At 40.7% G+C, this 13,989-nt stretch overlaps 1 protein-coding gene across 2 annotated transcripts in view; it reads left to right on the top strand.

Moving 5' to 3' along the window:
- The window catches only part of LOC140727676 (immunoglobulin-like domain-containing receptor 2), a 141,109-nt gene that overhangs the window by 62,524 nt on the left and 64,596 nt on the right, over positions 1–13,989 (top strand). The gene's annotated exons all lie outside the window — the stretch shown is intronic.

Raw genomic sequence — 13,989 nt, 5'->3', positions numbered from 1 at the left:
CACGTAAGCGCAATTATGAAAACACCATGGCAGCGCCTTGACTTCCTTAGGAGTTTGCAAAGATTCAGCATGACATCCAAAACTTTGACAAACTTCTATTCATGTGTGGTGAAGAGTATATTGGTTGGCTGCATCACGGCCTGCAGATGGAATCACCAAAGCACTTCAATGGAAAATCCTACAAAAAGTAGTGGATATGGATAAAGTGCCTGCCCCATTGTTAAGCATATCTTCACAAAGTCCCTTTGCAACTCTGAATTTTGAATTTTCTCCCCTTTTAGAAAATAGTCTGTGCCTTTATCCCTTCTACCAAAGTGCATGACCTTGCATTTCCCTTTCCTATTTCATCTGCTGCTACTTTGTCTATTCTCCCAATTTACAGACTTCTTTCCTTAACACTACCTGCCCCTCCACCTATGTTTGTATCATCTGCAAATTTAGCCACAAAGCCATCAATTCCACCATCTAATTCATTGTTATACAAGGTGAAAAGAACCAGTGCCAATTCTAAACCATGTGGAACATCACTAGTCACTGGTAGCCAGCCAGAATAGGCTCCCTCCTGCCAGTCAGCCAATCTATGCATTCTAGTATCTAAATACTAGACATAGGAACAGAATTGGGCCATTTGGCCCATCGTGTCTGCTCTCCATTCAATCATTTTCCCCTTCCTTAGCCCCCTTTCCCAACCTTTTCCTTGGATGCCATGGCCAATCAAGAAATCAATCTCCACCTTAAATACACCCAATGACCTGGCCTCCACAGCTGCCTGTGGTAACAAATTCCACAAATTCACCACCCTCTGGCTAAAGAAATTTCTCCACATCTGTTTTAAATGGGTGCCCATCTATCCTGAGGCTGTGCCCCCATGTCCTATAGTGCTATACTTCTCCACCACGGGAAGCATCTTTTCCACATCTATTCTGTGTAGGTCTTTCAACAGTTGGAAGGTTTTAACGAGAATCCCCCACCCCATCCTTCTAAATTCCAAATATTCATCATATGATAACCGTTTCATTCCCAGAATCACCCTTGTGAACCTCCTCTGGACCCTCTCCAATGCCAGGACAGCTTTTCAAAGATGAGGGGCCCAAAACTGTTCACAATACTCAAGCTGAGGCCTCACCACTGCCTTATAAAGCCTCAGCATCACATCCCTGCTCCTATATTTTAGACCTCTTGAAATGAATGCTAACATGGCATTTGCCTTCCTCACCACTGACTCAACCTGTAAGTTAACATTCAGGGCGTTCTGCACAAGGACTCCCAAGTCCCTTTGCATCTCAGATTCCTGGATTTTCTCCTCGTCTAGAAAATAGTTAGCTTATTTATTCTTACTAACAAAGTGCATGGCCCAGCATTTTCCAACATTGTATAAGAAAGTGGCAAATGAAATACATTCTCCTAATCCAAGTCCTTTTGCAGTCTACCTGTTTCCTCAACTCTACCTGCTCCTCCATTAATCTTCATATCATCTGCAAACTTGGCAACAAAGTCCCCTGTTATTTCATCTAAATCATTGATATACAGGATAAAAAGAAGGGATCCCAACATTGACCCCTGTGGAACACCACTAGTCACTGGCAGCCAACCAGAAAAGGATCCTTTTATACCCACTCACTGCCTCCTACCAATCAGCCAATGCTCTAACCATGCCAGTAACTTTCCTGTCATGCCATGGGCTCTTAACTTGGTAAGCAGCCTCATGTGTGACACCTTGTCAAAGGCCTTCTGAAAGTTCAAATATACAACATCCACTGCATCCCCTTTATCTATCCTGCTTGTAATCTCAAAGAATTCCAACAGATTTATCAAGCAAGATTTTCCCTCAAGGAAATCATGCTGATTTTGTTCTATCTTGTCCTGTGTCATCAAGTGCTCCATAATCTCATCCTTAACAGTTGACTCCAACATCTTCCCAACCACTGAGGTGAGGCTAACTGGTCTATAATTTCCTTTCTGCTGCCTTCCTCCTTTCTTAAAGAGTGGAGTAACATTTACAATTTTCCAGTCCTCTGGCATATGCCAGAGTCCAATGATTTTTCAAGTGGAATGCAGCTAAAAATTTCATTCTTCCAACGATCTATACTTAAGTATGAATCCAATTTCCAAGTAACTGCAATAGCCTTTTTGGCTACTGCCAATGCAATTTTTATGAATTCTTTCTGATATTTATTCGATTTGGATTTCGATTTTATCCCTTCAATATCGCCTAGTAAAAATAATGTTGGATTATGTGGAAGTTGTATTCCAATAATTTGTTCCAGTAAAACTCTTAAATTTGTCCAAAAAGGTTGAATTTTAAAACAAGACCAAGTAGAGTGTAAAAAAGTACCAATTTCTTGATTACATCAAAAACATTGATCAGATAAATTTGAGTTTAATCTATTTATTTTTTGTGGTGTAATAAATAATTGATGTAAAAAGTTATATTGTACTAATCTTAGTCAAACGTTTATTGTATTTGTCATACTGTCAAGACATAATCTTGACCAACTTGTTTCATCAATTTTAATATTCAAATCAGTTTCCCATTTTTGAATGATCATTACCAATGCCTCCACTGTCTCTACAGCTACCTCTTTCAGAACCCTAGGGTGCAATTCATGTGGTTCAGGTGACTCAAGTACTCTTGTCTTTCAGCTTTTTGAGCACCTTCTCCCTTGTAATAGTAACTGCACTCACTTCTCTTCCCTCACACCCTTCAACATCTGGCACACTGTTAGTGTCTTCCACGGTGAAGACTGATGCAAAATACTCAGTTAATCTGCCATCTTCTTTTCCGCTTTGTTATATCTCTGGCCTGATTTTCTGGCAGTCCTATGGCCACTCTCATCTCCCTTTTAATCTTTACTTACCAACAGAACCTCCCCACCCCTCTGCCGACCTACCTGTCCTTTTGATACAATGCGTATCCTTGGATGGTAAACGCCCAGTTATGATCTTTCTGCTACAACTCATTGATGCCCACAGCCTCATACCTGTCCATCTCTAACTGCGCTACAGCAACATCTACCTTATCCCGTATATTGCATACATTCATATATAACACCCTTAGTCCTGTATTCATCACCCTTCTTGATTTTCTCCCCCCATGTTAGACTATGTCCTTTCACTGACTGTAATATTGCCCCTTCATCTGCCTGCCCTTCCTCACAGTCTCACTACACAATGCATCGACTTGTATACCAACTAACCAATTCTCACCGAAACCTCCAGCAGAATCCATCTGCTGTCGCCTCCCTGGACGGGCCATTTGGCTGAACAGCAAGGCTTATACATGGACTGCATGGTGGAGAGCATCGGATGCCTTGCATTGGTGGACGTGTGGTCAACCATCAGCATCATCTGTCCGGTGTCCTCCCCTACACAGACCAGCCTTCCCCGCCTGTGTGGCCAGCGATGGTGGTCCAGCTGGTTCCGGTCACTGGCAACTGTGCAGTGATAAGAGGGAAGAGGTGGCCCCTCCATCTGGTCCCATTGCCTGGCTCTCACCAAACGTCAGACAGCGGAGCCACGGATCAAAGAGATGGCAGCTGCTGACATCATTGAGCCTTCCAACAGCCTGTGGGTTTCCCCAGCGGTGTTGGTCAAGACGAAAGACAGGTTGGGATGGTTCTGTGTTGACTACCACCTTCTCAATGCTGTGTACCAGAAGTGCTCCTATCCGCTGCCCCAGACTGACGATGCCCTGGACTGTATTGTGGGTTCAACCTGGTTCAGCACTCTCAATCTCTGTGGTAACTATTGGCAGGTCAAACTGGCCCTGAAGGCCTGGGCCAAGACTGCCTTCACCATTGATTATGGGCAATGCTGTTTGGCCTGTGCCTCATTCAAGAGAATGATACAGAGGGTGCTGGCTCACCTTGTGTGGAGTCACCATGTCATCTGTTTGGATGATTTCCTGGTGTACACTGCTATTTATTATGATGCTCTGCAGAACCTGGAAGAGATCTTTGCTGCCATCTGCTAGGTGAACTGGCACCTCAATCCCGCAAAATGCTGTCTGCTGTGCCATCAAAGTTCCTGGGGCACGTGGTGTGCGCGGAAGGAGTGATGAAGAAACCTGAGAAGGTGGTGGCAGTCAGGGAATGGCTCACCCCCTGCAATATCTCTGAACTTTGCAGCTTTCCGGGACAGGCATCATAGCACTACTGGTTTATTAAGGATTTTGCCACCATCACCAGTTCCCTGCATCAGCTCACCATGCAGCCGCCCTGAACAGAACTATTGTGTCACCCGCTGCGAGCTCTCAGCCATGGTTCAGGCCCTAATGCCACTTTCCGCCCCGTCTCTTCGACCAATGGTTCCTGCTTCACACAGAACATGTATCGCTGACTTAGCATTTGAGCTTCCGCGATCCCAAGGGGCAGCTGGCATGGTGGCTGAAGGCTCTCCAAGACTTCAAATTTGAGGTACAGCACCACGCCGGAAGGCACCTCAATGATGCTGACCGTTCCTGTGAGGTCACCACCTCGAGGAGCGGAGCCAGGGGCGTGGGGATAATCTCTCCACCGTCGAACACTAGCAGCTGTCAGAGAGCAGAAGAGTGATCCCATGATGGCCTGGGTGAAGGGATGGCTGAGCATGGGATGGTAGCGGAGTGGCCAGAGGTCTCCACCCTAGACCCAGAAACCAAAGCCTTATACTCTCAGTGGGGCACGTGGAAGGTGTGCGACGGGTTGCGGTTCTGGCAGTGGTGGTTTTCCGATGGCGACAGACATCTCCTGCAGCTGGTGGCACAGAGGCTCTGTGCAATGGTGCTGCTTTGGCGGGGGCCAGCCATCCCGGGTCGCACAGGCTTTTAGACTTTGTTTTGGACTCTGCCGGGAACAGCTGGCCCCTCAGACGGGGATAGTGTGACCCTCCGGGGGTGTGGTTGACAGCTCGCCCCAGCATTCCTGGTGGCCAGCACTACTTAGTGTTCTTGTTTTTAAACACGTTCACGCCGTGCGTGTTCAGTACAATTATGGTGAGATGCTCGGGTTATATATTTGCTCACTTGTGTGTTGGTGTGCCACCCTGAATGTAACCGATGTACTCTCTTGACATCTCTGCTAACATTATGGAGGTCGTAACCTAATAACTTGTAAAGGTCAGGGTTACCTGATTTTTATGCTGCAGTCTCAGACTTCAGTAGGGATACATCTTCTGTTTGTATGCAAGATGTTCAGTCTGGTTTTTGATTTACCGAGGGGTGGGGGTGCTGAGTACATGTATTTGAGGATTGTGCAGCATTGGTCAGGGTTGAGACAGGTAATAGTATAGTTGTACACTGCTGAAGTTAGCCTAGATGAAGTCACCAGCAATGATGAAGAGGATCTCAGGGTATCCCATTTCAAAGCTTTAAACCAGGTAGTTGACAGAGCACAGGGTTGGGGTGAAATGTAGACTATTGTCTGGGTAGCTGAAATGAACTCCTGTGGCAGCTGGTATAGCTGACACTTCACTTTTTGATATTGCAAGCTGGGTGAGAAGGAACTCAACAACTCCTTCAAGTCCAAGCATCAGAAGTGTTGATCAGTAAGCAGATCCTTCCACCTTTAACTTTGCAAAAGGATGCCGTGCAGTGCATCTGGTGAACTAAGAAGTCATCGGGTTGTATGGCACAGGCAGCTGAAGCAAACGTAAGCCACCTTTCGGTGGGACATGGCACACAGGAGTCCCTCAGTTCTCTTTGATGGATCAGTCTCACTCTTAATTCATCAACTTTGGTCTTAATGGCCTGGCCATTAGCTAGTAGTATGTTGGAGAGGAGAGACTTGAACCCACGCTATTTCTGACTGCATCTGATTGGTCCTGCAGTGGAGCCACTTGAACTGGAAGGTAAATGTAAATGACTGCTTAAGGAAGATATGGAGTGGATTCATCTTGGAAGACTTGAAATGGATTTAGCTGGCCTGTAGAGTCAGTTATTGTTCCCATACAGGTTTGAAGGTCCTTAGAGAAGTGTGCTGCCCCAGCAGGTAAGTAGGGTCACCTACGATAGCCTTGGTATTAAGACTCGGTCTTGGGTAATCTCTAGGACCAGGCTTCTGATCTGGAGGGGCCTTGGCAAGAGAGAACCTGTAATGGTATAAATCACAAATTATGTCAGGCTGTGTGGGATGTGCAGGGCAGTTGTACAATTGGTTTATTTTGAGTATACAATTTCCAAAGTACACTATTATGCTAGTTTCCTTGCCTGTTATTTTTGATTTCTCACAACCAGTTGAAGCTACACAAAGCTCATTTCTGAATGTCAAATACCCTCTACTTTATGATTGAATTATTTGGTTTCAACTTCAATTTGATTAAATAAACAAACCAACCTTGTTAATCTTCTATGATAATTAAAACTGCTTTCATTATATTGTGACGTCATGGATTAATAATCAAAGTATGAGACTGATTACTGCAGACTGCAACCAAGGTATGAAGGAGTAAATTATTTAAGTTGTTTGTGCTATGTTTTAAGTTATTTGGGATATTAGCTGATCTTTATTAAGGAGGTTTTTAAAAATTTTTTTATATGCTTTAACTATTTTTATCTTTGTTCAGAAACATTACATTCGTTATACTCTGACACTCTTGACAGCCAGTGAAGCTGTGTGCCAGACTTTGCCAGTTCTCATTGCAATTAGTGTTTTATTACTGGCATTACTTTCATCCACCTTTTATGGGCTTTGTTGTGGTTTTATCTATGTAAAGCACTTTGAGCCTGTATCTTAAAGTATGAAAGGTGCTATATAAATAAAGTTATTATGTTATTATTAATAGGTCACTGTTATTTTGTGTACACAGTAATGATGATCAAATCTCTGGTTTAAAATTGCACTGCACAAGAAGGGAGACAGCATACTGGTGGTTCATAAAGCAAGATGTACAACTAAATACCATATTAATAATACTTCTTTCTATGGAAAATTGTGGTAAATGGTTACCAGAAACAATGAAGAGGAAAGCAAAAGTGAGGCTAACTCGAGGGTCAAGGCATGAGGGTGCAATGCAAAGTTAGAGCGAGGTCAAGGCATGTTCAAGGAGGAGTTGGAGCGAACGAAGTGGAGAAAAATTGGAGCAGAGGTGTTTTGGAGCTCATCCACCTAGAGTGAGAGTGAGGTCTGATCAATCTAAGTGTTGGGGCAATTTGGAAAGATCAGGTACATGGTGATGGGGTCCAGGCCCAGAGTGTATCGATGTGGCGGGGCCCGGGTCCTAGTACAGGGGACAACCTGGTGTTTGGGCAATTTAAACTCTGGGCCAGATGGACTGAAAAGACAGGGTGTCGGGACAGGAGGTGAGGGTGGGGCTGGTTCCGCTCACTGCTTCATGACGTTTGCTCTGCTGTCCACTGAACTGAGGCGGAGAGCCTTCTCCAGGCTTTGTGTCTATAGACACACTTTCCTTCTCAATGCTGTTGCTTGCTTTAATTGTTTGCACGATTTGTGCATTTCTTCTCTCTGCATGGGTGTTGGTCTTTTATTTTTAATTGGGTTCTTTTGGGTTTCTTGTTTTGTGGCTGCCTGTAAGTAGGTGAATCTCGAGGTTGTATAATTTGTAAGTAATTTGATAAATATCTCCATAATTTAGAATTAATTAGGCATTCATATTTTGTTTCTTATTATTTTAGTGCAGAGTTCAGAATGGCTTTCAAAAAGTTAAAATAGCACAAATGAGGCTTTCCACTTGAGATTAAAATGGCTCTCATTATACATCACAGAAGAGAATTTCAGGAAGTTTGTTTCCAAGGATACCATTGTGGCCTTCTAAGAAGTGTGTACGGGGGAGGAATGCTTTGCAGTCCTGCCATGTCATTTAGGTCTTGGGAGTATATGTGGAACGAAAGAACAGACTCTCAAACTGAAACAATTGTTTATCTATATAATTCAACATCTCCAAAAAAACATTTCTGTTCACTTTTTTAGAATTTATCTTGGAACAGTGTAGTTACTTCAAACAATCAAATTCCATTTTAGTTTAACCACAAAATGGCTGATCTTGTAGATCACAACTAAAATTTGAGATAAAGGTTCATTCTCCATTTTGAGCAGCTTTCATTGATACATAGAACATTATAATTAAGTCTGTTATTAATCTCATTTTGGTTCAATGTGTAAATATAGACGGATTTTAACTAGCTACAGATACCATTGATAGGGTGGTGTTGCTCAGTACCCCCCAGTCCATTTACCATTTTAAAGACAAGAGATTCTGTAGATGCTGGAAATCCAGAGTACCATACACAAAATGCTGCATGAACTCAGCAGGGCAGTCAGCATCTATGGAGAGGAATAAAACTTCATCAGGACTGGAAAGGAAAGGGGAAGAATACACCATTTTACTATTTCATGATTGTCTGAAATTAAGTTATTGGTGACTTTAAATCAAAATCAGAATCAGGTTTAATAGTACCGGCATATGTCGTGAAATTTGTAAACTTAGTGGCAGCAATACAAGGCAATAAATGATAATATAGAAAAAATTATCAAATCAATCACAGCAAGTATATGTATATTAAATAGGTAAATTAAAAATAGTGCAAAAACAGATAATAAAAAAGTGAGGTAGTATTCATGGGTTCAATGTCCATTTAGAAATAGAATGGCAGATGGGAAGAAGCGTTTCTAAATCGCTGAGTGTGTGCCTTCAGGTTTCTGTACCTCCTTCTTGGCGGTAACAATGAGAAGAGGGCATGTCCTTGGAGAAAACCTAAATCATGCTAGGCTAGGTGCTAACTAAAATCGCAGTGGTCTTGACTCTCAATACTGCTTTATTCTTAGTGCTTTGGGATGGTGCACCCTTTGTCCATTCTCTGTATTCTTTGCAATCTCAAACTGAACTCCAGGATCTTATTATATTTACTATGCAAACCACCTCTATATTTGCTTCTCTCTCATCTCTGAGTACTCATCCACATCTCCATTTACCACATTTATCATTTTTGTTAACATACCACTAAAATGTATGTACTCTTTGGTACTATGGGTCTGAGAAAGAAGGAGTGTGATTGGCTGTCACTGGAAATCTAACTTGCAAAAAAAGTCAATGATTTGAGCATTAGTAAATGAGTGTGATCTCATGCTACTGGCATATTATTGCAATTGCACAGATGCTATTGTTATAATAGTACTGTGTTTTTTAAAAAAAACTTGATCTGTGTAACACTGCCAAAATTCAGATTTCCTAGGGTTGGACTAACTTGTATTGTTAGATGGAAACTACATTAAGTTGAGAGAAAATTCTTCTGTGATTTGTAAAAATAATCAAATAAATTCTAAAACAATATGAGTATATTACACTATCAAAGTTTTCTTGTCATGAGCTAGTACTGAAATAAAGTTGGAAAATATTTGATTCCCTAATATTTGCTAGATTTATTGAATTTCTTTAAATGTTGGTCCTGCATGTGAACATAATATGCATAAAATATAAATGATCTGATATGTATAATTCTGCAGAGAAATGTACTTTTTTCAGAAGCAATCACATAACAGAAGTGTTTTAAACATGTCAATGGGGAACAAAACTTAAATGAGATTTCTAATGTAATTCTGGCAGTTGTTCTAAACTTTATGAAAAAGGCAGGTTGGAGAAATGATAAATTAAAGATGAATTTATGTACATTGAATTGGATTGGAGAAGCTTGTTTATTTATCCATTTGGAACTGCATGGAATAGCCTTTCTGGCTATTAAGTCACACCCACCTACTTAACCCTCGCATGATCACTGGACAATGTACAATGACCAATTAACCTACTAACTGACACATCTTTAGACTGTGGGAGGAAACAGAAGCATTTGGGGGAAAAGGTGAGCAAACTTCTGACAGGTGGCACTGGAATTGAGCTCTGAGCTCTGAGCTAGTGAGCCACACTACAGTGATTCTGAACTCCACTTATTTCTTATCTCTGCTTGCTTCTTTCTGTATCATAATGTTCCAAACAACATGTTCAAATGTCGGGAAATAATTTTGTTGAATACATGATGAAAAGCTCTATTGTGACATATTAATTAATTTATAATAAATCTGAGAAAACTATTAAGGGAGTTTAGTGGATGTTCTTTAAAATGAAATTATGTTACTGGATCTAAATGGGTGACAGGATGCTCCAGCATAGCAACAAAATCAGGAAACCATGGTAATGTAGCAGCTAGCATGATGCTTTTACAGTCGGAGTTCAGAGTTCAATGCTGGTGCCCTCTGTAAGAAAGTTTGTACATTCTTCCCATATGTGCTTGGGCTTCCTCCAGGTGCTCCAGTTTCCTCCCACATTAGTTAGGTTAATTAGTTGTTGTAAACTGTCCTGTGAGTAGGTGAGGGTTAAATAGGTGGGTTGCTAGATGGTGTAGCTCGATGGGCTAGAAAGGCTTGGTCTGTGTCACATCTCTAAAATACAATTTCATATGGAATAATCAATGAATTAACAGGAACTGAGGATCTATTTATAATTGGGTGTAATGGGTTATTTTCAGTGAGTCATGTTCAACATCAAAGTCAAAGCAGTTTTCTAAATATTGGCCACTAATTATAACTGTTATCTTTGTGGAAAACAACTGTTTTCATGTATTATTTGCAGTTAATTTAGCACAATGAATGGGGATTCATCATATTTGATTCAGATTCTGAATTGAAATATTTTAGATCATTATTAATAATTTATATTTGTAACCTGATTTTGAAAGACAAAAAAGACCTTCACTGGTGTGATTTTTGTTTCTTTTGAATGAAAGGAGTCTGAAATGTTACTTTCCCTTTTGAAATCTGTGTGGGTGTAAATCACCAGGCATGTTTCAAAAGCTTAACTTCCAACAAAAGTAAAGATTTCTAGAATGCTATAGGTGCTGAAGATTCAAAATACACAACAAATGCTTGAAGAGGATAATCTGTGGGGAAACTGATCAGAAACAATAACTCAATTTTTCTCCCTCCACAGATGCTGTTTGACATACAGAATATTTCCAGCATTTGCTCTTAAAATCAGATTTCTTGTATTGGTAATAAATAAGCAATCTCATGTTTTCCTCAGCTGAGAAGAAACTGCCAAACTTTCATTGCATTTCCAGTTGCCTGCTGGCTTTCCAGTAGCTCTGGGATCTTGGTGAACACAACTCTACTTAACCAATCAAACTGAAGAATTAGTAATGAATGACGTAGATCTGAAGTGGGAAGTCATAGTCATGGAGTTATAGAGCATGGAAATGGAGCCCATTGGCCCCACTCATCAAGTTGCTTAGCTGAGCTATTTCCACTTGATAGAATAGGGGCCAATGATATGAAACTTTTCCTATCATATACCTATCTAAATGTCTTTTAAACATTATAATTGCATTTTCATGGTGAGTTTCTACAGAGTAAATCATTGAGAAGTGGAACTAATCAGTATATTGTGCCAATTCATTTCTACAATTAATACACAGTGGCATGTGTCCTACACTCTTTGGAGAAATAAAGATCCTATTTAGTGATATCCTGATTTTTGATGCCCATACATGTGTGGTTCTAAGAAGTCCAGTTTACCTCTTAAAAACAATAAATACTTTTTTTTCCAAGCAAAATCTGGTCCATACAATTTACAGAAGGTCAAAGGATACAGCAGGATATAAATCAGTTACAGTTATGGGTAGAGAAATGACAGATGAAGTTTAATCCAGGCAAATATGAGGTGTTTGACTTTGGGAAGTCAAACATAAAGAGAACGTATACAGTTAATGGCAGAACCCATTAACAGCACTGATGTGCAAAGTGATCTTGGAGTCTGAGTCATACTTCCTTGTCAGTGGCAATGCAAGTAGATAGTGGTTAACCTGCACTATCACCTCTTGCAGACGTCTAGGAGAGTCGGTGTCGGAGGTCATGTGGCACAGTATCCAGGTTGGCATCAGTGCTGCTCTCTGGTGGTAGAAGATGAGCTGTATTGTGTTTGATTGCAGACTGCTGTAATGTTCATGGACTCGGGGACTTGGACTATATTTCTATTTGTGTTCCTGTATTTTACTGCTATATTATATGTGCGTTGTGCTGTGTATGACTTTTGGTCCTGTGTTTTGCACCTTGGCTCCAGAGTAACACTTTTGTTTGTTTGTATTCATGTATGGTTGTATGACAATCAAACTTGAACTTGAAAGAAGGAATTATAGCCTTCTTGCCTTCATCACTTGGGGCATGGAATATAAGAGTCAGGAACTCATGATGTATCAAACTTTGGTTAGGCCACACTATTGCATGTAATTCCAATTGCCCCTTTATAGGAAGGATATGGAAGAAGTGATTTGCCAGGATGCTGCCTGGATTTAGCATATTAGCTGAAAGGAGAGGTTGAACAGACTCAGATTGTTGTGTCTGGGGTGTCAGAGGCTGAGGGGAGTTGTGATAGAAGTTTATAGAATTATGAGAGACATGTCAAAAACTAGAGAACATGCCCTTTAAATATTTTCTTTTTATATTAAAGCTATGTGTGGGGTAAGTTTCTCTATTTGATCTTGGGTGGTCAATCTTCCTTGGCTGCAATTTACAGAGAAAATAAAAATGCATTGTTTTATTTTGATAACCAATATTCTCCCCACCAAATCCAAATTCTTTGCAACAAGCGCACAACTTTTTTTTAACCCGACTGTTCATAAATGTTTTTGCTTCTAACACATTGTTTTCTTACCAAACGAGTAACTCTTCAGTTGCTGACAATGACTTCTCAAGGCAGTTGAATAGTTGGAGATGTCAAGGAAAGGTTTCAATAGAAAATGTATACAGAGGATTCTGGTTAATTAGGCCATCAGTTAGCCAGGACAGCCACTTATGTGGAACAACTCTAAAAGAGCAAAAAACTAATCGAGAAAATAGTCGGACTCCCTTCATATATTTGGGATATCATGCCATTCAATTGGGAGAAGAGACTGTTGCTGAACAGTTTCTAACTAGCATCAGCAGTATTCACTTCTGTGGCCATTAGTCACTATGCCATGCCTAGAGTGAATAGTTTTTAAATAGCGTCAGTTGAGTGCATTTGTATTCAAACAGCATTGATAGTTGGCAGCAGTAAGACAAATCAGAATTGTTTTGCTCACTGTGGTTTCAAGCATTCAGCGTTACCCATTTCAGGTGTTAAATGGACATTACTTTGCCATAATGTCAAATAGGATGACACTAAAATGAATTCCAATATTAGAACATCTTTAATTTAATTGTTATTGGAGTGTCCTGCTTTTTACAACCTAGTCCATGAAGTGGCTGCTGTTGCATAATTTTTGCAGTGACTCATGAGAAGTGTGTCAGCACTATTAAAGAACTTTCCCTTTGACATTCAGTGGCAGGGATTTGTGGAAAATAGTTCCAAGTTCAAGTGTAGGGGGTGAAAGGTATGAGGTGAAGGTTATCAGTGACACATGGAAGGGACTGATTGAACACTGTCCTACTCTGGGCAAGTAGCCATGGGTCAGGCATCTGTACCCTACCGAAATTCCAAACTGCGCTTAGCACTGTGAGCACTGAGATCTTTAATATTTTATACACTTCCTTCACATGTGTTAAATATAAAATAAAATGATGCTTGAAATGCCAGAAAAATCTTGCAATACACAGAGCTGAATTATTTTGCAACCAACAGCTCAGGTGGAAACTGTACAGTCTAGTTGCAAGTCCCAACCATCTTTGGACAGTTCAGTTCCGTGTGGCTGAGAATACTGGGTACAATAAATGCTACAGGATGTGACAACAACTCAGCTGGTGGACTAAAGATCTGAGCTTCTGAAATAGATACATCTCTAGCCAGTATGTTCCTGCACAATTATAACACTGGTATCTCTATGATTGTGGAAAGTTGTCCATTTATGTCATGTTCATACAAACTAGCACAATCTACTCTTGATCACCTACAGAATGCGAGAAGCAATCATTGATGATGCTGTCAAGTGGTTTTTCCTCAGAGTCCAATGTAAATACCAGTGTTTCAAGTGGGTTACTATTGCCACTAGTGTATAAATATAAACAGCAGTGAGTCAACTCTCTTAAAAAT

This window comes from Hemitrygon akajei, chromosome 5 (genome assembly GCF_048418815.1).
Source record: "Hemitrygon akajei chromosome 5, sHemAka1.3, whole genome shotgun sequence".
Lineage (NCBI taxonomy): Eukaryota > Metazoa > Chordata > Chondrichthyes > Myliobatiformes > Dasyatidae > Hemitrygon > Hemitrygon akajei.
This window is presented reverse-complemented; position numbering and strand designations above follow the sequence as displayed.